The 26,502-nt window shown below is 41.1% G+C and overlaps 1 pseudogene; it reads left to right on the top strand.

Annotated features, from left to right (window-relative positions):
* Positions 1-7,648: 7,648 nt before the first annotated feature.
* On the top strand, positions 7,649-8,568 carry LOC120401178 (annotated as a pseudogene).
* The last annotated feature ends 17,934 nt before the right edge of the window (positions 8,569-26,502 follow it).

Genomic DNA, 26,502 nt, shown 5'->3' with positions numbered 1-26,502 from the left:
ATTTCAAAATAAAATTACATTATGTTCTACTTTTCTTTCCATATCAATCCCAGCTGCATTTAGAGGTGTTGCTGTCCATCCTTCCCCTCTTCTCCTTTTGTTCTGTTATTAAAAAAGGAAAAGAACAGGATTTGCTGGTAGGACTCTATAATGTCACAAGAGAATTCCCAATGAAGCTAAATTATACAAGCTATATTACAAGTGTTAAAAATGAATATAATTAAAACTTCCCCAAATGAATATTTTCCAGACCAATCATTATATTAGATGCAATTTAAAAAAATTCCTTTCCTACTTGTCATACAGTACTTATACAGATAAATTATTATTTATCAAATCCCATAAGTAACCTAGGTGAACAGGCAAAAAAAAACCCACCTCATTTGCAGTTATTACTGCAAATACAATTGCTGGGTTACACTCTTTATTACCTGCAGAGTCATATTATTAATTATTCATAATTATTTCGATAAGTACCAAATATCCATGATAACTTTGCAAGTTATGAGAGCTTACTGAATTTTAGCATGATTAATTATGCATTTGAAAATACATACTGAGGTTTGATTGTTATTTGGTATTCATTATTTTTCCCATTAAAAAAAATCAGTTAATCCCACGGCCTGATCCAAAGCCTACTGATGTCTATGGGAAGTCCATTGACTTCTGTGGATTTTGGATCAGCCCCTCCCCCGCCCCCCAAGACTAGAAACAATGTGATGTGACTTACATGATGCACCATCAACACAAATGACAAATAGTAAGTAGTCAAAGAGAACACATCGGGAACAGGGTTTGTCATCGAGTGATTCCATTAACCAAAATGTGGGCTAAATTCACAGGGTATTATTTATACTGAATAGTCTGACCATTCTGGCCCTTCTGTAAGTGTACTTAGAATAAAATAATAAGCCAAAAGGCAAAGCCATCTATATATTGTAGGAAGACTTCACTAAAGAAGTGGGGTTAAAGGAGGGATTTGAAAGTGAAATTAGTAGAGTGGAAGAGAGACTGTCTCAAGCATAGGTGGTGTGGAAGAAGATTCAAAGCCAAAAGTGGAAGAAAGAGACCAACGGAGCATTTGTGTGAGTGTAAGACACCAGAATGGGTGTGAGATTAAATGAGAGCAGAATGCAGCAATTCCAACAATTTAACTGAAGCTCCTTGAAACTAACACACTGCCCTAAACTCACTGTGAGACATTCTGCAAGTCACTTAACGTCTCTGCGCCTCAATGCTCTCCCTGTAAAATATAGATAAAGACTTCCTTTGTCTTAACTACTTAGACTATTGGGTAGGGTGTGTCTCTTACTGTGTATATTCACTGCAACTAGAGAAATGGAGCCCTTATCTCCACTGGGACCTTCAGGTGTTACGGTTAAGTAAATAATCATCACCAGAAAGTTGCTACTGAAGGTACATCTACACTGCACACCACTTGCAGAGGCCTATACGATGTGAGTAACTACATGTTGCAGTGAAAAACAATCTGTGTCCAGACTGAGATGTGTCAGCAGCTCTGGGTCCTGGTTCAATGGGAAGATCACTCTGCCTCTCAGACTCAGTCTCTCTGCTGTGCCCCTTCCCTTGCAAACACTTTCCCAAACAAGAGTGGAGGTTGCTCACAGTTCCTTCGCTGCAGACCCACCTCAGTCAGCTCTAGGCACAGCAATAGTCTCTTCCCTGGCTCCAGTGAAGCCATTAACCACCTCTGAAATACCCTGCTTGATCAAAGCTCTCAGAAGCAGCTCCTGGCTTCCTAGAAGCAGCTCCTGGTATGGATAGTGTTCCACACCAGCAATCTCACTCCTCTCCCAAAATGGAGCCAAGCGCGTCTTCTCCCTGCACTCCCAGGGCCGCCCAGAGGATTCAGGGGGCCTGGGGCAAAGCAATTTCGGGGGCCCCTTCCATAAAAAAAGGTTGCAATACTATAGAATACTATATTCTCATGGGGGGCCCTGTGGGGCCCGGGGCAAATTGTAGTTATGGACTATTTGTAGTGTATGTAAAAATAAAAACGTAGGAACCTAAAAGAAGATTAAGGGGCCTGACTTTAGCCTCTCTCTATTTTTTTTTAAATCTTGATCTTAGGGTGTTCTTAATCCATGCATAGCTACAACAAAAAAATCTGTACCCAATGACTGGAAGTTAGCTAATGTAATGCCAATATTTAAAAAGGGCTCTAGAGGTGATCCCAGCAATTACAGACCGGTAAGTCTAACGTCGGTACCGGGCAAATTAGTAGAAACAATAGTTAAGAATAAAATTGTCAGACACATAGAAAAACATAAACTGTTGAGCAATAGTCAGCATGGTTTCTGTAAAGGGAAATCATGTCTTACTAATCTATTAGAGTTCTCTGAAGGGGTCAACAAACATGTGGACAAAGGGGATCCAGTGGACATAGTGTACTTAGATTTCCAGAAAGCCTTTGACAAGGCCCCTCACCAAAGGCTCTTACGTAAATTAAGCTGTCATGGGATAAAAGGGAAGGTCCTTTCATGGACTGAGAACTGATTAAAAGACAGGGAACAAAGGGTAGGAATTAATGGTAAATTCTCAGAATGGAGAGGGGTAACTAGTGGTGTTCCCCAAGGGTCAGTCCTAGGACCAATCCTATTCAATTTATTCATAAATGATCTGGAGAAAGGGGCAAACAGTGAGGTGGCAAAGTTTGCAAATGATACTAAACTACTCAGGATAGTTAAGACCAAAGCAGATTGTGAAGAACTTCAAAAAGATCTCACAAAACTAAGTGATTGGGCAACAAAATGGCAAATAAAATTTAATGTGGATAAATGTAAAGTAATGCACATTGGAAAAAATAACCCCAACTATACATACAACATGATGGGGGCTAATTTAGCTACAACGAGTCAGGAAAAAGATCTTGGAGTCATCGTGGATAGTTCTCTGAAGATGTCCACGCAGTGTGCAAAGGCAGTCAAAAAAGCAAACAGGATGTTAGTAATCATTAAAAAGGGGATAGAGAATAAGACTGAGAATATATTATTGTCCTTATATAAATCCATGGTACGCCCACATCTTGAATACTGTGTACAGATGTGGTCTCCTCACCTCAAAAAAGATATTCTAGCACTAGAAAAGGTTCAGAAAAGGGCAACTAAAATGATTAGGGGTTTGGAGAGGGTCCCATATGAGGAAAGATTAAAGAGGCTAGGACTCTTCAGCTTGGAAAAGAGGAGACTAAGGGGGGATATGATAGAGGTATATAAAATCATGAGTGATGTTGAGAAAGTGGATAAGGAAAAGTTATTTACTTATTCCCATAATACAAGAACTAGGGGTCACCAAATGAAATTAATAGGCAGCAGGTTTAAAACAAATAAAAGGAAATTCTTCTTCACGCAGTGCACAGTCAACTCCTTATCTGAGGAGGTTGTGAAGGCTAGGACCATAACAGTGTTTAAAAGAGAACTGGATAAATTCATGGTGGTTAAGTCCATAAATGGCTATTAGCCAGGATGGGTAAAGAATGGTGTCCCTAGCCTCTGTTCATCAGAGGATGGAGATGGATAGCAGGAGAGAGATCACTTGATCATTGCCTGTTAGGTTCACTCCCTCTGGGGCACCTGGCATTGGCCACTGTCGGTAGACAGGATACTGGGCTAGATGGACCTTTGGTCTGACCCAGTACGGCCGTTCTTATGTTCTTATGTTTTTTACCTGTCCAAACACCTATAAATAAAAATGCATCAAAACAATCAAAGGGCAGTTGCAATGAAGCATAAAGTACACTTACTACTGATAATGAAAAAGCACTAAACACAGAATTATGATTTAATATAGGAAGATGATCAATATTTGAAGAAAGGGCCAGACTTTGTAATTCAGAAGTAACCATGCTCAAGTCAAGGGAGTTATAGTGCTATAAAACAGACATCAATGAGACTGAAATATGGCCCCCAAATTTGTATAGTACAATGAAACTCTTTAAAGTTTACATTCTGGCATCTTTTTTTACCCCCAAGTAACAGTATTTTCACATCTCCTTAACTTGGTAAAAGAATGTGAGAGGAATATTCTTTATCTCCCTTCTGTCTAGTCTTTCACTAGAAACTCTTGCCCTGATAATAAGGCTCATCCTAGGCTCATTGCATTCTGGTAAGGAATTTGATTTACAAGTATATCATATACTCTGACAACATACGTAACTTTTAATAATGCACAATCCTGACAGATCCATTCCATATATCTTGCACCTAATCATAATATTTGGACATTTAGCAGGATATAAAATTAACAAGAGCAAACTCAATAAACCAGACTGCCACAAATTACTTAAAATCCCATTTGAGATATTAGATTTTTTTATAGAATTACAAAAAGTTAGTGGTTGTGGAGAATGCAATATATGTAAGATATTTGGGTTTTAGTAAAGCACTGGACATTGTATCTCAGAAAATCTAAATTAAAAATTAATTCAAATTGGCTTGGACAGTGACGTTGACACATAGTCTCACTATCAATTAATGATTATGAATCCTTAATGTGCCAAATTGTGAGATGGTATCTAGTGGGGATGCTAAAGGAATACATTAGAGCTTGTTTTATTTAACATCTTCAATAATGATTGGAAAAGGGAGGAAATAGCATGTTAATGACATGTCATTCATAAGGCAAGGTCCCCACCTAGTATAAATCTTCACTGACCCACTTATGTAAGAGGGGCTATGTCTGTCCATTAACATCCAGAAAAGACCATTATGATAATCTAGTCTGACCTCCTGTGTAACACAGGCCATAGAATTTCACCCACAGATTCCTGCATTAAGCTCATAACTTCTGACTGAGCTAGAGAATCTCTTTGGAAAGACATGTGTGTGATGCTATTCTGGGAGGCAAATAGTAAGGACAGAGAAATCAACCAACTGAAACAAGAGGAATTACAAATATGGGCAGAAAATAGCAAAATAAGATTAAATGTAGAAAAAATGAAAGTTAATATATCAGGAGAAAAACAATCTGAATCAGACATTGAGCACTATTTTCAAATCTAGTTGCTTAACATTCGTCTCCTAATTCCATTTGGGAGTTGCCTGATTTTCAGAAGTTCTGAGCACTATGGTTCCCATTGACTTCAACTAGTTATGTCTCTTTCTGCCTCCTCCTTTCTCCTCTCCTCCCCCTAGGAATTAATACCAATGTTCTATTCAAACAAATGTCCCTTAGTCTCACCAGAGAGCAACATTAGCTCTTCTTCTTCCGGGCTAGAATAGAAATTATCATAATTAACTTAACTAAAAGAACAATGTTTCTATCTAGAAGACTTCCTTTTATGATCCCTCCCCATATATTTTACCTTTTGGAAACTGAAGCTGTATTATATCTTGTTAGATATCTATATTTGTTTGCCTACCAATTTGGAATGCAGAAATATGTCACTATTCTATGAGTTAAAAAGTGGGTATATTTTATTTTAAGAACCCATCATTCTGTATTGGTAAGAAGAATAAAGATTTATTATTTTGCTAGACTTATGTATTCATGCTGGTTGGAATGTCGGACATGGTCTAATGTTTGTGTCTGGCCAGTAAAGGGGTTATATATCACTCATAGCTAACAAGATTCTACTTTATCTCAAGAAGAGGAGGCTATTTGCCCTGCCACATATGAACAATAATGACCAGGATGCCCATTGTTTAAAGGTTTGTAATTAAGACAAAGTGCATACAAATATACTGCAATCAGAACTAATAGCAGGATAAACAGCATTCCAAAGGACCGTCTCATTCTCTACAATATATATAGATAGAGATAGAGACAGAAATATATATCACCTGGAAAACTATCATATATATTGTATTATTTAAATTGTACCCACCTGAAACTTTGGAAAACCTGGTGCAACAGAGAACAGACTTCATTTTATTGTTCAATTGCATTTCTAAAATATTAATTAATGCACTGAAAGACACCATGAAATGTCACAGTGTACTCAGGGAAATACATATCCTTGAAGTCTTCAATGTCCAACAAAGCTATCTTCTTTAGGGCTTTAGACTGCAGGACAACATATTTCCAGTGATGCTCAAAAACTTAAAGACAGACTTACTTTGAAAATAGAGTCTACTTATTTTTTATCTTTGACCATTTATATAAACAACAGGAACAATTTTCCACCTTCAGAAAGATTCTCTTACTTTTAAACTGGAAACTCCTATTCTGCTAGTGACAGAAAATAATGGTTTATATGAAGACATGCTGCTAAAGGCCAGGCACAGCTTTGATACCAGTTGAACCCAGAACAAAGAAATTCTGGGAGGAATATTTCCCAGAGAACCCTGGGAATTGTTGGCTGAGCAGCAGTGCATGCTGAGAAAGGGGGCAGGGAAATAAAAGAGCTCTCTGCTATGCAGTGAGAGTGCAGTTATGGATGGAGCAATACTTGCAGTGGTTCTTCCCCTGACAGAGCTTGGAAAGGGGCCAGGGTGTGATAGACAGCTCAGGGGACAACCTGGGAAGGAACAGACTTTACATCTCCACAAAAGGAAGGAGACAAAAGATGGGCAGAAGTTTTGGGTCTCTCAATAGGAGCCATGTGATAGGGGAAGTCTTTGTGATAGAGAGAGACACAACTATGTCTGGTTAGGAACTGCAGAAAACAACCTAGAGAGGCTATGAGAAGAAAACTGAGAAAGGGCTGGGGAAGAGGCCTAGACACAGACAGCAGAAATGGATGAAGAAATGATCAGGTCATTGAAACAGAGCTTGCAGAAAACCTAGGCTAAGCATCTGCTTCCTTTTAGGGCCCCAAAGTCAGAACCCTCCAGAAATGGGGAGGGAAGAAGTCCCCCTTCTCACAGTCCTCACTACAGTCAAGTGGAAGCTGGTCATGACCCTGGCAGAAACCCTAGGACAGGGGTTTCGAAGTCCCGGCCTGCGGGCCGTCTGTAGCCCGAGAACCTCCCCACTGCGGCCTGCGGAGGACAGACCCCTGCAGCTCCCATTGGCTGGGGAGAGGGACATAGATACCATCACTAGTCTCTGGGCAGAGTCAGCCATGGAGGCAGCATCATTAGTTGCCTGGCAGAGTCAACCATGGAAGCAGTGTCACTTTTTTCCACAATGAATATAAACAAGTCAAAATACTGAACACAACTATCTGATGCACACCTTGCTGCAATCCTGAAGGTTTCAACTGCTCAGTCACTGAGGCCAAACATCAAAAAACTGACAGAAGTGAAGCATTGCCAGGTGTCTGGCACACACTAAAAATTCTCTGGCAAGCGAAGAATTGTATAAAATTGTATGACAGTTTTATTATTTCTAAGAAATTCAAAATAAAAAAATACAATTATAAACATTTTCTTTTCTGAACACCATCTTCAGTGACATTATTGGCCCACTGGGAGGATTTGAGGGCTGTCACTGGCCCTAAGGTAAATTGAGTTTGAGACTCCTGCCCTTGGACTAAAGCAGCTGAAGTTAGCCAGCTACAATTTAGTTAGGACTTCTGAAAGAAAGGAAAGGAGGGCCTTGGGGAGCCTGCTACTGAATGGCAAAATACCCTAGTGAAGGGGCTATGGTGACAAATAGGTGTCTCAAAGAGAAGGAGGCTGTACTGAACACTATACTGGATTTTTATGCATCCAACATTTTGCCTGTCTGAACCAGTCCCATTGCCATGGCTTCACTGGGTCATGTCATTTTCTGGATCATGATCATCATAACAATCCAGATAGCAGTGATTGTGCTGCGCTGATCATTGACTTTGGAGTCTCAGGGAGACATTCCACCAGCATCATAATCTCTCCTGGGAACATCAGGGAGAATGGCATCAAGCTTTTGAACCTGACATCAAGCTCAGCAAGATAGAAATTTGGTGGACTAAAGTTAGGTTTCTGGAGTGGTTCGTGAGTTTAATGGTTACAAGGACCACCTAAAGGACCCAGATGAAATGTTCAAGGGCCAGACAGCGGTATATGCAGAGCAGGTGATTGGTGGAAATGCTCCTTAATGCTGAGAGGTGTGCAGCTTTCCGATGCTGTCACCTACGGGTGCTCTATCACCACTTCCAAAGGGAATTGAGAGGCAGGGCTGGAATATATGACTGGAGTCTTCAGCTCTCTGTAGGTGCAAGTGGATTACAATATCAGTACAAACACCCTGCAAGGTGAGGGTCCTCAGTGGTTCCCTTAACCTTTTATGATTTGAACCTACACCTACAAAATAACACAAGACAACTTATTTGAGGTCTCCAACACAAGCTGCAAGCTGTATTCTAAGAACAATGATGGCAGTTTCTGCTTTGCACAATATTACAGCTAATGATACCTATACCTGTGTAATAAAAAATAACATCGCTAAAGCTATGGGGACACCAAAGTGACAGTTTCCAGCATTGAGAAGATGGTCCACTTGCAGCTATTGAACATGAACATGGCATCAAACTCCTTATTGTCTTTACTGGATGTTTCTACCTTTCAGGTACCTCATGTCTTGTTATGCTTAATCTCCATAAAGACAAGTGCAGAGGAGTTGGACATGGAGGACAAATACCACAGCTGTGGGAAAAATTCAATCTTACTTTCCCTATTGAACTGAGAACTGTCACTATAGCCATGTACGGGCCTTAGGGTATATAGTGGGATTAATATGAAGCTGCTGCTGTTGCTGCTTCATGTGTGTTTTGCTGCTGTTACTGGGTTGGTTTGTTCATAGACATGGATAAGGTTAAAAAAATCAGAGATGACAGAATGTTGATTTTTTTCTTGCATCTGAGAGGAGACAAATTCCACATGGATACCTCAATGGATTAATTGGGAAGGAAGAAGATCTAATCTGAGGTGCAATATACATTTGCTTACCTGGATAACTTAGTGATCAAAACTTTATCTGTGGCTCTTTATCTGAAGGCTCTATCCATGGTTGCAAGTGAAAAAAAGGATTTGCCACACTGGAACAGATAACACTGGTCTACAATTTTTGAGAAGTCATCTGCTTCAGAGATAAAATGTGCTATTTATTATGTATTTTGATGTGCTGAATTCAAATATGACAATTAAAACAACTGATTGGCTACGGTTTCTAAGTTATGTAAGTTTTTACCTTTTATGTCTATGTATATTGTGTAGATAGTAGAGTTTTAATCATAAATTGTAAACCTAGGTCTTTTCATGTGTTTATGGTTGCTTTACATGATAATATTTCACCTGTCCTGTTTATGTAACACTTTAAAAATCAGCAAAAGGGTTATCTAACTAAAATTTATTATGAAACAAAAGGCAAAAAACTATTATGTACATAGTTTAGTCCTATTCAGTGTCTACTCTGCGCTTCTTGGCTTGTCTCTTGTATTCATTAAATGGAGCATCTCTTGTCACTGTCCAGCAATAGTCTGCAAGCATTGATGGGCTCCATTTGCCCTGATAGCGTTTCTCCATTGTTGCAATGTCCTGGTGAAATTGCTCGCCGTGCTCGTCGCTCACTGCTCTGCAGTTTGGTGGAAAAAATCTAGATGAGAGTGCAAAAAATGTATCTTTAGTGACATGTTGCAACCAAGGCTTTTGTATGCCTTGAGGAGGTTTTCCACCAACAACCTGTAGTTGTCTGCCTTGTTGTTTCCGAGAAAATTTATTGCCACTAACTGGAAGGCTTTCCATGCCGTCTTTTCCTTGCCACGCAGTGCATGGTCAAATGCATCATCTCGAAGTTCACGAATCTGAGGACCAACAAAGACACCTTCCTTTATCTTAGCTTCACTTAACCTTGGAAATTTTCCATGGAGGTACTTGAAAGCTGCTTGTGTTTTGTCAATGGCCTTGACAAAGTTCTTCATCAGACCCAGCTTGATGTGTAAGGGTGGTAACAAAATCTTCCTTGATTCAACAAGTGGTGGATGCTGAACACTTTTCCTCCCGGGCTCCAATGACTGTCGGAGTGGCCAATCTTTCTTGATGTAGTGGGAATCTCTTGCACGACTATCCCATTCGCAGAGAAAACAGCAGTACTTTGTGTATCCAGTCTGCAGACCAAGCAAGAGAGCAACAACCTTCAAATTGCCACAAAGCTGCCACTGATGTTGGTCATAGTTTATGCACCTCAAAAGTTGTTTCATGTTGTCATAGGTTTCCTTCATATGGACTGCATGACCAACTGGAATTGATGGCAAAACATTGCCATTATGCAGTAAAACAGCTTTAAGACTCGTCTTCAATGAATCAATGAACAGTCTCCACTCATCTGGATCGTGAACGATGTTGAGGGCTGCCATCACACCATTGATGTTGTTGCAGGCTAAAAGATCACCTTCCATGAAAAAGAATGGGACAAGATCCTTTTGACGGTCACGGAACATGGAAACCCTAACATCACCTGCCAGGAGATTCCACTGCTGTAGTCTGGAGCCCAACAGCTCTGCCTTACTCTTGGGTAGTTCCAAATCCCTGACAAGGTCATTCAGTTCACCTTGTGTTATGAGGTATGGTTCAGAGGAGGAGGATGGGAGAAAATGTGGGTCCTGTGACATTGATGGTTCAGGACCAGAAGTTTCATCCTCTTCCTCTTCCTTGTCTGACTCAAGTGAGAATGATTCTGGTGCATCAGGAACCGGCAGTCCTTCTCCGTGGGGTACTGGGCGTATAGCTGATGGAATGTTTGGATAATGCATAGTCCACTTTTTCTTCTTTGACACACCTTTCCCAACTGGAGGCACCATGCAGAAGTAACAATTGCTGGTATGATCTGTTGGCTCTCTCCACATCATTGGCACTGCAAAAGGCATAGATTTCCTTTTCCTGTTCAACCACTGGCGAAGATTTGTTGCACAAGTGTTGCAGCATATATGTGGGGCCCACCTCTTGTCCTGATTTCCAATTTTGCAGCCAAAATAAAGGTGATAGGCTTTCTTAACCATAGTGGTTATACTGCGCTTTTGTGATGCAAAAGTCACTTCACCACAAACATAGCAGAAGTTATCTGCACTGTTCACACAAGTACGAGGCATCTCTGCTCACTTTGGCTAAACAGAAATGTGTCCCTTTGCAAAATCAAACACTGACAAATAAGAGAGCACTACACTGTATGATTTCTAGAGCTGATATAGGGCAATTTGTTCAGCAGAGTGATGTAAGCTTCGTTATGATTGCATCATCCATGACTTCTAGGAATAACATGATGCAATTCATATCATGTATGACGCAATACCAGCTTCAGATTGCATCATTCATTGTTTTGCCTAAAAAGCAAGTACTGTCTAAACCCAGTCATAGATTTATTCATAGATCCAGTCAAAGATGTATTTTAGTCATTTCTGGTTTAAATTGAGATCCCTTCCCTTTATAACTCACTTATCCTCCACTATTCCCAAGTCAAGGGTCATATATACTGACCCAATAGCATAACTTGAAAACTAGAGCCAATCAACAACTTTAAGCATCATTTTCGTTCTCAGAGACCCAGAATTAGTAAAGTTTGACTACATTTATTTCAGAAGCATTTTGCCTGTAGAGCAGTGTAATTTGTCCCTTGAGTTCAGAATATTAGAATAATATGTAAATTGCATATTGTCTTTCTTAAAATAACCTGTAAGATTTGATTATCCATGCCTCTCTTTAGAATTCTATGTCAGTAAAACAGTGGTTAAAGGTGATAAAAGCCTTGTTGGAATCATAGTTTGTTTGGGCTTTTTGTTTAACTCTCTTATTTTACCTCAAAAGGAATGGAGTCTGAGCAGCCCTAATTTAGCCAGATGGCTAACTTACACTACCATAGCAATTGAGAAGGAAATTGATGCACAGCTGGGATAAACACTCAGGCAATAGCTGTCACTGATAGCCCCTTTACAGGGTTAAATGTGCTAAAAATGTTTGACTGCAATATTTAGTAAAGTGTACCAAAGTCCTTCCACAGTGACTCCAGAAAGACTTTGAGGTAGGCTGTAGAGAATTTAGATGCTACCTAAATATAATCAATTACAAAACTCCCATTGACTGCAGTGGGGACAGGATTTTACCTTGGGACTGATATCACCTGAGCAATTCTTCTTGCACACATATATATACCTAAATGCACAATCTAGTCCTCACTGTAAATAACATATGTTAATTGTTATTACATCCCAACAGGATATCTAGAGTGCCTACAAAATATTATTAATAATAATAATAGCCTCAAATTTCCTATGTTTCATTTGCATTCGTGCAAAATTCTTTCTGTGGTCTTTATTTCAATCAACATTACCTCGTAATAATATTTTCATTATTTTGAAAAAAAGAACATAACTAAAATCATCCCAATCAATATGAAATTTCCTTACAATTTATGTGGCTTCTGAATTTCAAAAGGCTTTCTAGATTATAGTAAAAATAGAAATCAATCTATTTGTTTCTTTAGGTAACATAATTGTTCAGAATATGTTTACTGTGGTAGATTTAGAGAAAACAGTGAACATAATTACACTGTAGTAGTTCACCTATAAATGATCGAGTGCAGCATACCAGAACATATGAAGCTCCAACTCCAGATGACATTTTATAGAGAAAATAGACTCTGAATTATTTTAATTCTGGGCCAGAACAGTGAGCTGTCAATTATAACTAAAATAATTTTACCAAGAATGGTTTGCATAAACTTTGGGAGCGGAGATCAGAGTTCTTCTGAGCTACTAGACTACATATTATTCTTGTATGTGAGGAAAAAATTACTAAACTCAGCACCATGAATTGTGTTCAGATTAGTATGAAAAGCAAAGTGTTAAATAATCTATTGTTAGACTTGTGATTTTCACTAATATCTTTCAAGTTTTTACTATTAGTAGCTAAAATAGCAATGAGGTGGTGACAATGCTATGTCATGTTCCCTGCTGCGTTGGTTGCATTACCAGTAAGACCTCCATGAATAGTCTATTTCTGGAAATGATCTTTCAGTATAATGATGAATTGCTGCTGATTATTTTTTGATAATTTGATAATTATTGATAATTTAAGTCAAGGCTATTTGCATTACTTCTGCACCTCTCTGAATTACACAAGAAAATTGATTCAAAATAGTTACTGAGATTAAGGACTATTTGTTTTTTAAGCATTACTCTATATAAGTATTACTATGATAAATACTCAAGTGGAAGTGCACTGGATCTTTGTGCGGTGCTGTGTGTGGGTATTCCTGAAGGCTACTCACTCTACCATTATATTCACAACCTCTTATATGGGGAGAAAGACATGGAGAAATTTTACTAAACAATAAGGAAATGATCTTTATTCTTAAGAGGACAGTCTTTCCTTTGCTTATCCCCCCCTTGGTTGAAGAAGTTAAATTTATAAGAATTATACTTTATTTAAACTCTGTGGGACAGATATCCAACCGGTGAGGGAACTCACAACTTCAGTGGAGTTGTACTTTTCCATGTCAGTTGCAAATTTGGTCCTGTAGCATTTGGAAAGTATTATTTTTGAGGGCATCTGAGGTCTAGTTGATCCCCTCTCACAAGTTAGAGAGCTCTCTGGCCTGCTTTAACTTACGTTGGCTGGTAATAACCATTTGAGGGGTTGTTAAGCAACTAGAAGTAGCCACAGTTTCTCTAGTTCCCTGCTGCTAGTCCCAGCCAGGGACTGCACTGAAGCAAGTAATCGAAAATCCCTCTGGCAGGGGAATTACAATCTTCCCTGTTAGGACAGCCTTCTGCTCCTCTTATGCCATAAGACCAGATCCTCAGCTAGCATAACTTGGTGTTTCCCCCACTGACTTCAGTGATTGCACCAGCTGAACATTTGGCCCTAGTAGAAGTACAAAAGTTGCAGAGCAGGGGTCAGGATCTCACTCAGTCTTTTTATTTGAAATGTTCAGCACATAAGAGCTCAAATATCGATACTGGTGCCCTACAGGAGAAATATGGCAACTGAGGTTTTGTAGACTTTCTGCAGAACCCTCAGGGCTGACCAAAAATGTTCTGGAGCTGCCACTTTTTTCCATGCCTCCCCTCCCTCCGAGAATAATGTAAGTCATGATACTACTAATTATAAATTCTGTTGTCCTAAAAATCACCAACACACTTCATCAAATATCACTGAAGCACTACTATCTTTATTTATTCTTTGTTCTAATGATTTTAATGTCTTGGCACCTTTATCTGGAGTATTTTTAAGTCTGTCATTTTTTTTAAAGTGCAAATTGCCATTATATATTTGCTATACTACGTGCTAGTTTCATAGAATCATAGAAGAAGAAGATTAGGGTTGGAAGAGACCTCAGGAGGTCATCTAGTCCAGTCCTCTGCTCAAAGCAGGACCAACCCTAACTAAAACATTCCAGCCAGGCCTTAAAAATCTCTAAGGATGGAGATTTCATCACCTCCTCAGGTAACCCATTCCAGTGCTTCACCACCCTCCTAGTGAAAACGTTCCTAATATCCAACCTAGACCTCCCCCACTGCAACTTGAGACCATTGCTTCCTGTTCTGTCACCTGCCATCACTGAAAATAACCTAGCTCCATCCTCTTTGGAATCCCCCTTCAGGTAGTTGAAGGCTGCTATCAAATCCCCCTTCACTATTCTCTTCTGCAGACTAAATAAGACCAGTTTCATCAGCCTCTCCTAGTAAATCATGTGCCCCATCCCCGTAACAATTTTTATTGCCCTCTGCTGGACTCTCTCCAGTTTGTCCACATCCTTTCTGTAGTAGGGGGCCCCCAAACTGGTCGCAATACTCCAGATGTGGCCTTGCCAGTGCCAAATAGAGGGAAATAATCACTTCCCTCGATCTGCTGGTAAGGCTCCTCCTAACGCAGCCGAATATGCTGTTAGCCTTCTTGGCAACAAGGGCACACTGTTAACTCATACCCAGCTTCTCATCCACTGTAATCCCCAGGTCCTTTTCTGCAGAACTGCTTAGACAGTCAGTCCCCAGCCTGTAGCAGTGCATGAGATTCTTCCATCCTAAGTGCAGGACTCTCCACTTGTCCTTGTTGAACCACATGAGATTTCTTTTGGCCCAATCCTCCAATTTGTCTAGGTCACCATGGACTCTATCCCTACCTTCCAGTGTATCTACCTCTCCCCCCAGCTTAGTGTTATCTGCAAAGTTGCTGAGAGTGCAGTCCATCCCATCATCCAGATCATTAATGAAGATATTGAACAAAACCGGCCCCAGGACTGACCCCTGAGGCACTCCGCTTGATACCGTCTGCCAATTAGACATTGAGCTGTTGATCACTACCCATTGAGCCTGAAGATCTAACCAGCTTTCTATCCACCTTATAGTCCAATTCAACCATTCCATACTTTTTTAATTGGCTGGCAAGAATCTGTAGGAGACCGTATCAAAAGCTTTGCTAAAGTCAGGATATATCACGTCCACCGCTTTCTCCATATCCACGTTTCCTCTTTCTACACCCCAAAATTACATATACAAAGTGTACTCGGATGTTTTTCATTATATATCAAGTGTAAATCACAGCTGGAGGCAGGATACTGGACTTGACAGGCCAGCAATCTGAGCCAGTAAGGAAATCCTAGTTTCCTTTCTTGTTTTTTTTAAATAGTAAGCAAGATGTCATTTTAAAAATTGAATCAAAAATGTCATTTCCCTCAGAGCAAAGTTGAAATGCCATGATGCAGCTTCAAGCAGGATCTTTGTGCAACATTGGCACAGGTAACATCAAAAGAGATTTAACATAAAAGCAATAGATCAGGTTTTTTTTCCTTGTTTCCTGTGCATATTGACAGGAGATTTGTCTTCTCTTCTAAGTTATGAAAAAGAAGACGAGCTACTTATAATAAGAAAAAAAAGACTGATGCAACATTTCTCCCTATTTTCTTAAAAGATCACATTACAGCCTGGGGTGGCATTATAATGAGGTAAGTTACAGTTATTGCAATGAAGTCTCATCTCCTACTAGTAAATCTCAGAGGGATAAATCTTTCTCATTCAACACTATTACTCATCATCTACAGTTCTAGAATGATTTCCAATGTGTCCCACATCAAAACAATTTTTCACGTATTTTAGAAAAAAAGTACACCTTGTCCAGTATGGTGTTGCTATTCATTACAGGCAAAATTCTCCTTCGGTGCAGAGCAGACACAGGGCTGCCTGTGTACCCCTTGCACACCACAGAAATGGTCTCCTTTGGGGCAGAGAGTGGCACAGAAGGCAACATTGGGATTGAGCCTGGGCAGGGAGCATGAGATCCACATCTACACAGATCCATTGGCACTAACATCTTGAACAACTGGTGTAGAAGGGCTGCAGCAGCTATTTTATCTGATGCCTAGTGAGCAGGAGATGATTTTCAGTGTCTAGTATTGGTGATACAGATATGTGTTATGTTTGGACCCAGTGGAGGAGATTTAAACACAACTGTCTGGTGTGGTGACTTTATTGTTCTGCAAAACAGAAACCAAAACAAAACCAAGGTAGGTGAGTACAGGTGAAGGTGAGTACGGAACACCCAATCCTTTAAAGAGGATTACATTCCTCTGCTCTACTTTAAAATACTTTCCAAATACACATATATACATACATTAATTTTACATGGCTAATGTAACACACTACATAACCTAATTAAAAGTTGTAGGTGGACTACCTGAGATTCTTAAATTGCTAGAGATTGTTCTGCCCTGAAATAGCAATTCACTAGATAAATAATTTGTAAGTTTAGGTGCACCACTGGTTTTCACACTCTCTTGGAATAATGAGGTGATAAGGGTATGGCTTTGTCCTGAACAACATTAACAGTCAGTGGTAAAGAATCAACTGGATCTGGTACCAAAGTTTTTTGCAACAAGTCATCAGAATTAGGAATGGTAACTGAAAGAGGTTTGATCAGAGGAACAGAAAGTCCTACTGGAACATCTCCAGGCTCTGGTATTTGTTGAGGCTCAAATGGTCAATATGTCACTTCTGTAAAGTACCGTCAGATACTTTTACCATGAACAATACAGGTCCTGTGCATTTTACAAGTTCTCCAGGTATCTGTTTCACTCCACCACTGTAGTTGTAAGTCCACACTAAGTCTCCTAATTGAATAAAATGACAAGTCTCATGTCATTAATCAATTTGTATAGTTTGGGATTTGGTTACACATGAGGTAGCATCAGAATGTAGCAGGCCCAGACAGGTACACTAATATCGCTTTAAAAAGAGGTCACTTCTGGGTAGTAGCATGTCATGCGTTCCTCTAAACGAGCAAGAAATTGTCCAATTTCTTCTGATCACTCAAAATGGATTTATTAGCTCTTAAGGTATACTTAAGTGTTTGTAAAAGCATTCCACTAGCCCATCTGTAGCAGGATGGTATGGAACAAAACTTATGTGTTCAATTTCATTTGAAGCTAGGAACCTCTGAAATTCTTCAGAATAGAAGTGAAATGCATTGTCACGGACCAACTGTCAGTAGACCAAATTGGCTAAACAAGGTACGAAGATGTCCAACGGTCTTAGGAGCTGAAGTAGAAGTCAGTCTGAAAACTTCTGGCCATTTCAAATGGGCGTCAACTATGACCAAAACCATATAACCTTTTAAAGGCCTGGCAAAGTCCACATGACTGTGGGTCAAAGGAGTCTGAGTCCATGTAACAGGGTTCCCACTCACCACTAGTGCACCTCCTTCTGTCTAGGTCTGGGAAAGTAGCTCTCACAGCATCATGTGCCCCATGTTCACTCTGCAATAGTTTCTCTTTTGGTAACTTGGTCTTCTGGCCAGGTCACCATTTAGTCCGCTTCCAGGGTTATGAGGTCCAATAGGACTACTGTCCAAATGCCTTCTCTGGACAGTGTCCCGCCTCAGCTCAGGGCACTGTGTCATTCTACCAGTGGCTGGCAGGAGAACCCAGGCCTCCTGCTGCACCGGGTTCCAGTCCAGGGATCCCATATCCAGCAATCCAGGTCTTCTTGGTCCCCATCCCAGTTGCTGTTTCCCTGGGCTCCCTCCTATCCAGTGGCTAGTGAGTAGGGTGACCAGACAGCAAGTGTGAAAAATCAGGACAGGGGGTGGGGGCGGTAATAGGAGCCTATATAAGAAAAAGACCAAAATATCAGGACTGTCCCTATAAAATCAGGACATCTGGTCACCCTACTAGTGAGTGAGGTTGACTCCAGCCCCCTAACATGCCCAGTGATGTAGTTATGTCAGCATGTTAGTGAGCATGTGCTGTGTGAAGTATAGGAACAGGAAGGAGTCTGTGAGGGAAACTGCGACTCCTCAAGTCACAATCACTCTCCTAGACTACTGCAAGGGCAGTACCCCAACTTGCTGTCACTCACTATGGACTAGATGGCAAGCTGAAGATCTAGCCCTCTATTAGTACCTTTATTTATTCCACTGAACATGAGAATTAACAAAATTATAGCATAACCTATTATGAACTTTGTGAAACACATCCCTTTAGATCTTCTACTGCTATTTACCCATGAGAGAAGAATGCTTTCGGCAAGGCAGATAAGGAACTTCAGTAAAACAAACAAATCTTTTTCTGCCATATTTTAGTCTTGTCTGAACTATTTACAGATACTATTTACATACACAATTTGCAATGATAGGACCCAGTTTTGTTCTTGAAATGATTATGACATCACTATGGCTGCTGCTATTGTTCTTTTCCTTCCCCTAATTTCTGTCCATAGCTTATGAACTCCTCAGAACAGGACCATCCTTCTTGAAAGTTTGAAAAGTGCCTAACAGATAGCCCCTGATCCAACAGCCATTAAAATTAGTGACAGAGGGGTAGCCATGTCAGTCTGGATCTGTAAAAAGCGACAAAGAGCCCGTGGCACCATATAGACTAACAGAAGTATTGAAGCATAAGCTTTCGTGGGTGAATACCCACTTCATCACATGCGTCTGACGAAGTGGGTATTCATCCACGAAAGCTTATGCTCCAATATTTCTGTTAGTCTATAAGGTGCCACAGGCTTTGTCCCTTTTTAAAATTAGTGAATCACTCCCAGTGACTTTAGTGGCCTCTGGGAAAGGTTCTTTGTGAGCACTATTGTAAATCAACAATATTAGTAGCTCTAGATTTCCTCTCTAGTCTCTCTCAGTTCAGCCGCAAGTTTATTAGTCTCTTTCTATTTCTTCAAATAAATATTTTCCAAGTTTCAAAGCTCTCTCTGGGCCTTTTCACAATTTAAATCTCTGCTAACTACTGGAACAGAGAAATATCAAGGGAAAATCAACTGAAAAAAAGGAAGTTGAACACATTAATTTAAGAAATATAATGAAAGGGGTAATTTGTCATATGAACACTCCATCTCTTCACCATTAATTAGATATATTTTTGACTTAATGCATGAGTAACTAGTTCAAGTAAACTAGTCTATTTTTCTCATGTTTTGTATTTGCATTAACGTGGAGAGATTTTTAAAATTCATGATGATTTTCTAGTTTTGATTGGTCACAGGTCCTTACTCAGAAAAAGCCCATTGACTTCATAGAGATTAATATCTAATAGCAAAATATATCACAAAATATTAAAGGTTGGATTATGTCTTGCACCAGGGAGATGCCGAATACATTGTCCCAGTAGAATCTCCGGGAGAATAAAGTTGTCCATTGATGCTTGTAGGAGTCTTTCATTTGAAAAATGTTATACCTGCGTCATACAGACTTTATATGCCAAATGGCCGAAGGCTTCTGACATAAATCACCAACCAGTCATCAATTTCATATATATACCTGTTAAAAAACAAAGGAAAGTACACAGTAATTGAAGGATAGCTCCCTGCTTACTTTGTCAGGTGTGTGGGAGCTGATGCAAGTTCTATGCACAAGGGGAAAGAGTTAAGGTAGTGTATGCAACCTTAAATTTGGCATTAGATGATTTTTAAATCTTTCATGTACAAAGTTAATACTCTTTTAATGTAATTTGTATAGTATAACAATGAACATTGGGATCTATACTTTTCTCTGTGTATGCACATGCAACAATTTCCACTGGCAATAAGAATGATGCGCACATATACAAAAGATAATAGGCTCTTCAGTCATAGCGATCACAGACAAATCAAAATACATAGAGTTTCTATTTTATTTTATTTTTTAAGTAAGGAATGCCACGGTAGTGATAGATTTTGCAAAATTAGTGTGGTGAACTACCATAGTGACTAAACTAAATAAAAAAAATGTCAGCAGTTTGTATCTCAGGAAGATTGAATATCATCTTCTCACAAACACTCAAGAAACTGACACCATGGACCTATTTATAGTCACAGGAACAATAAGATGCTTGCACTCTTTTATGAGTTTAAAACAGTGCCCAATTTAAACTTTACCCATAGATGTTTCCAGTTCAATCACTGGTACTTAGGGATAACTTTTCAGTGCTGTGAACAACAGATAATGTGCAAAAATGTGTGCATGCATACTGAGAATGTAATTGATGCATTTGCACATATGGAAAAGGTAACTGTATATATATGAAACCCTTCTGCCAGGCGAAGCCAGCAGCAACCAGGGCTGGGTTCAATATCTAGGGGTTCCTTTCCATCAATACAACACAGAACCGCCTCGAGCCCCCACCCAGTAACCTGGGAAAATTACACACCACCCTGGGTGCCTCAGATGCAATACTTCCCCACTCACAAGCAGAGTGTAAAAAAGAAATGTTTAATAAAAGGAGGGAAGTAACTCAGTGTTAATTTGGGAAAACACCACAAACAGGGTTCATAAGCATAAACTATGAGCAAAAGACCCACACCCAAGTAAGTTGGGCAGTGTCCTTTTCCCCTCAGGTTCTTAAGTCCAGCAACCAAAAAGTGCCTTTAGTGTGCCCATCCCTTCTCTGCACCCCACTCACAGTTGCTGTCCTTGGTCAGTGCAGACCCAGAGTTCAAAGGTGCATCTGCAGAATTCCCCTGCCAGCTGGGGTGGAAGTAAGGAGGTTCCTTACTTGCTCCACTGCTCAGGCACCCATCCACCACTCCTCTCCACCAGCCACTCTGCTGGCCGCTTGCTCTGCTCACTGCCTCACCAGCCACTTGTTTGCCAGCCAACTGTCAGTCACTTTCTGCTGCCACCTGCCTCTGCTGTGACATCTGCCCATCAGTCTCTTAGGGATTTTCAGCTCTTTGCAAGGTGGGCAGAAACACTGCCCACTCTCAAGTGATTTCAGCAATAGAGCATTTAAAATAACAAAAGAGGCTCCTAATGAAGGTTATTTACCTCTTTCTTTGAGCAGTGGGCAGGAACAGGTCAAGCCAGTCTAGGGATTCCTAGAGAGAAGCCCCACATCTCCTGGATAGGACATCTGTCCTCACCCCTCTTATTTTTACAGAGCTCCAGCATTTGAGCCTCTGGCTTAACGAGGTCTTTTCAGCTGAAGGTGACCTCCCTCATTTGGAACAGGTTAAGCACAGTCCTTCTTCTCTGTATTCCTATAATAATTACAATATTTTGGTAACAGCATTTCACTACCCCTGCATTCAATACTAACATGATTTGTACCCAACATCATCAGCCAAAATTGATTACTTTGACACTGCTCTATGTTGCTGAATATCTAAGCAGAGCATGAGCAAACTATATTTACATAAACACACCCAAAGTCTCTCCCTCTCCCAGCTAGATCTCAGGGGAGCATGCTTACCTTGCTTACATATAAATGAGTCGATAGATGCACAGTTACCAGATTTGCATGTACAAAATACAGCTTTATACACAAGTACTAGGAGCTTTCCGGAATTTGTGTATATTTTTGTGATTATGTCTGTTGCACCCAGCTCTGAAAAGAGTGGTGTTTAAAGTTAGTACACCTCTACCTCGATATAATGCTGTCCTGGGGAGCCAAAAAAATCCCCGTTATAGGTGAAACCGTGTTATATTGAACTTGCTTTGATCCACCAGAGTGCGCAGCCCCGCCCACCTTGGAGCACTGCTTTACCGCGTTATATCCAATGTCTAGTTCAATCTAATCTATCTAGTTTACATGAATACTGAATATACCAGTTGACATTGGGTTTGGGGGTGCAATCCAGATCAGTGAAGGGTTTAGTCACCACCTGCCCTGTAACCCTGGGTGTCTCAAAGGCTTTGCTACTATAACTTCCTACCTGGCATGTTTACTGTCAGCAACAAGCATGCAGGTCATCCCCTGAATGTCTGTGAATAATTGCATCCCTGGTCCAGCAACTTTGACCCCAGCAGCCTGTCAGCAATACACGAGTCACACCCTCTGGTCTCTGCAAGTCTTGCTTACTACTTGCAGGCTGATCTCAACAGGATCCCAGTCCCAATTTCCCCCCAAAATCTATGTTCTGTAATGTCCAGCCCTCTCCTGGAAAGTTCAGAGAAATAATATGTCTTTGTTCCTCTAAAGTCACAAAAGCACATCAGAGCTTACTTACTTAACTGGGTAAATGTACCCTTCCATTTAAAAACAGCACCAAGTTAGTTTATATTAATAGCAAAACAGGTTTATTAACAAAAGAAGACAGCATTTAAAGTGAATTCAGTTATAAGAGATAAAGTTAGAAAAAGTACTAGCAAATAAAAGTGAAAACATGTATCTAAAAGTCTAAAACTTAATTTAACGAGATACAGGCTTTATTCAATATGGTTCCTGTCATCAATCTTTCTTATTCCCAGCCACATCTGACTTTCTGTCAGTAAGGACCTTCTACAGAAAAACAAGATGCTGGCTTCCCTTGTCTTCCTATGTGAAAGATCTTGGTCTAAGCCTGTATTTAGTTTCCAGAGACTTCATCCCTCCTTTGGAGCAGGGGCGGCTCTAGGTATTTTGCCGCCCCAAGCACCGCAGGCAGGGTGCCTTCAGCGGCTTGCCTGCGGGAGGTCCCTGGTCCCACAGATTCGGCAACACGCCTGCGGGAGGTCCACTGAAGCTGCGGGACCAGTGGACCCTCCGCAGGCATGCCACTGAAGGCAACCTACCTGCCGCCCTCACGGCAACTGGCAGAGCGCCCCCTGTGGCTTGCCGCTCCAGGCACGCACTTGGTGTGCCACCTCTGCTTTGGAGGAAGGATCCATCTTTCTCAGCTTGCAAGAGCTCGGTTCCCTTGTGTTTAATGATGGATGCTGAAGGTGGCTTCTGTTTTTGCTTATATGTTCCAGAGTTCAACGACTTTGTTTCAAGAGGCAGGATGACCTCATGCTGTAATTTCCATCCTATGGGTTTCCCATTCCCCTGTATGTAAATAGGGCTTCCATTGTTCCTATTCCACCATGCTTAATTTACATAGCAGACATGTGTCACCGGTCTAGGAGGGAACCTGTTTCTCCCTGTTTAGTTCAGCCTTTAAAGCATAATATCAGTGAGTATTCACAACTCATCTTATAGTGTTAAAACCAGTGTTTTACAATTATATTAATCACTAGTATGTCAGGTGTATTGAGCATGTCAGGCCTGAAAAGGGCCTCTGTATCATACCAGTCCAATACAATGCAAATATCTTTTCCACTGCTCAGATATGGAGCTGTAAGAGCTACATGCATTCCCTAGTGGAGCAGTGTTTTCTGATACTAGCGGCCAAATCCTTTCTGCTGGTATGGGCTACAGTCTGCCTAACTGACTTTCAGGGAACAGCCACCTTGCAGAAGGCTGGCTTTCCACAAGCAGATGGATAACTGACTCAAGGGTTGCAAAAGAGAGAGAGAGAGAGAGAAGCAAGCAAGCAAGCCATGTCAGCATAGAGAATCTTCTATTCCCTGCTCATTTGCCCTATTGTAGTCATCTGCCATTTTGCCTCTGAAATGTTTAGACGGAATAGAGTGCAGAAGTGGCTGAAGTTAGTATTGGCCTCCTTCCCACCCCCTTCTTCTTTTATGTTCTCTCTCCACAACTGTGTCTTTGTAGCCTTGCCATGCCAAAGGGCTATTACTTTCCATCTTGGTTACCTGGGAGAAATTGCTGAGTCTTAAACTAACTCTGTATATTATTGTGGGAGCCAGGAATGAAAAGTCCCATCTGTACTTTAAAGGTTATTGGGACTTGAATCTCCTCCCACTGAGATCAATGGAAGTTTAACCATCAACTTAAATGGAAGCAATTATGGGCACTTAGTGAAGCTAGCAGGAGGACTTAGAGAAAGGTCTCTAGCCTGTCTGTGTGTCCTAGAAGCAGAGAGTACAAGAGAAAAAACAGCTTTGTGGGGGAGTGTAATGGGGCGGCGACTCACCCCTGCGGCACCTCCTGTCGGTCATATTGGGAATGAACTCTTCGACCCAGGAGCGCCATCTGCAGGCCTTGTGTCCTGCTTCCCGAGTCCCTCTTGGACCCCAGTACCCCTTTCAGACTAGGGTGCTGCCCCTCCAGTACCTCACAGTCTCACTGAGTCTCCCTTCCCCAGGGAACCCCGATCCCTTATCCCCACCTCACCTCAGTTGTAGGCTACTGTCAGTCACCAGCTAGCACCCGCTCTGTGGGGCAGACTGCAGTATAAGCCACTCATCACAGGCAAGGGGGGGTTTGGATCTGCTGCCTCAGCCTAGCCTTGGGCTGTCCTATACAACCCCAGTACCTATTTGGCCTTATACTAGGCCACAGCCTGGGGGTTTCCAGGCTGTAGCTCCCCAGCTCCCTCAGACTTCCCCCCAGCCCTGCTCCACCTCAGGTACCTTATCTAGTGCCCCAGCAGCCAGACTCATCTCCCTCTACAGCTTGAAAGAAAGTGTCAGTGCCTGCTTCACTGGCCTTTATAGGGCCAGCTGGACCCTGATTGGGGCATGGCCCCCAGCTGAGGATGCTTCCTCAAATCAGCCCAGCTTTTCCTCTGCCACAGCCCTCTCCCAGGGCTGGTTTTAACTCTTTCAGGCCAGGAGCAGGTGACCACCCCGCTACAGGGAGGAAGGACTAACTGTGTTGCATGAGATTAGTCTATTGTATGTTTGTGATTTCTGTGTACATGCCAGTTGAAGGTTACCATTTTTATGTTGAACTTTTACAAGAGCTTGTTTAGTTGTTGTTGTTATTATTTATAAGATGCCCTAGGTGCTTTACAGATCAAAGAAAAGACAAGTTATTGCCATGTGGAATTTACAGTATCATTCAAACAGAACACAGCAAGTGATGAGAATGAACAAGGGTGGATGATGTGGGCAAAGACAAGGGCTGTGTGCACATACTGCTAATTCCTTTAGTATTCACTATGAACTATAATATGATTTGTCTATGCAAATTTTCTGCCAGGGGTTGTCAGCAGCATGCTGGGAAACAGGGTGGTTCAAAAGTTTGAGCACTGGCCTAGAAGTCAGGTGGTCCTGAGATCCACTCCTGGCTCTGACATGGATTTGCTACACAGTTGTGGGCAAGTAGCTCAGTCTCCCCACTTTTAGAGGGAGGATAACAGTTACAATGGCCTACCTCATAGGGCTATTGGGAGGATTAACTATTAGGAGGGCTCTTTCATGGGAGATGATGCCAAGGTGATTCTTTGGTGGGATGCATTATCGAAAAGGCTCTTTGCTGAAGTCTGTAAAATGACTTGTAAACTTAAAGGGAATAGGGTGGTAAAACAAGGACCAGGGGTCTCTCTTAAATCTAAAGAACACCACTAGCTTGAGTCCCCATCTGGAATTTCTGGGATCACTAAACACCTTTGCTGGATGCCCTCAATAAGAAATTCTTCCCCACCCACAAGCACTGAAACAGTATGTGAAACAGGAAAATATCTGACAGGCAAATGTCCCTTCACCATGTCACTTTCTCTTCCTCATCAGCTAAGTCTCACTCACGGTTTGGAGTCAGTGGGTAGCACAGTTCCAGAGTCCTAAAGGGCATTCAGGCAGGCCTGTCTCCTGTTCTTTGTGAAGTACTGCCTAGTCCTGTCCTGAGGCTCTAGCACTTAACTCATCTATAGTGATTTCTCTGGCTGAGTGGGAGAGGCCTCATCAGAGTTCACTCAACTCTCCTATTATCCTCTTCAGTAAAGAGTCTTTTCTATAATGCATCCCACCAAGGAATCACCTGGGTATCATCTCCTATGAAAGATCCCTCCTAATAACACAAGATCCTTAATGGAGAGGTACTAATAGCATATCCGATCCTTTAACACAACACTCACCACAAGATAGGAACCCTTTTCGCCTGTTAGTTCAGTTCCACTACCCAACCAATTCTGCATGTGTGTAAAGTTATGGTGGCTCCCAAAGTGTCAGTAGTGGAATTCTGGGTAGAAAGCTCATACAGGTGAAGCTCTCTCTGTAGCCATACTTCCCCCAGTTCATTAACAGATGGTGGTAGAGACCTCCTTCTCCTCGGGAATCTCTGTCCATCTGCAGTTTAGGATAAATAGCTTATGTAGATGAAGTATCTCTGAAGCCACTCTTCTCCCTGTTCGCCAATAGATGGAAGCAGACTGCTCCTTACTTTCTAGAGCTTCAGGCCACAGGGTTTACTTCTATTTAATGATGTATCACAGGGTTATATGTTTGTAAAGTTGATATAGTAAGAAGTGACAGAAGAAAACTGACTAAGAAATCAGAAATAGATGCTAGAGTTGGAAAGTTAACTGAAAGAAGAGAATGTTGAGGACAGATTTGAAGAAGTATGTTGATTTCAATTAACTTGAACCAGAGATGAATTTGACCA

The sequence above is a fragment of the Mauremys reevesii genome, linkage group 3 (assembly GCF_016161935.1).
Source record: "Mauremys reevesii isolate NIE-2019 linkage group 3, ASM1616193v1, whole genome shotgun sequence".
Taxonomy (NCBI): Eukaryota; Metazoa; Chordata; order Testudines; family Geoemydidae; genus Mauremys; species Mauremys reevesii.
The sequence above is the reverse complement of the archived record's forward strand: the minus strand, read 5'-3'. Positions and strand labels throughout refer to the sequence as shown.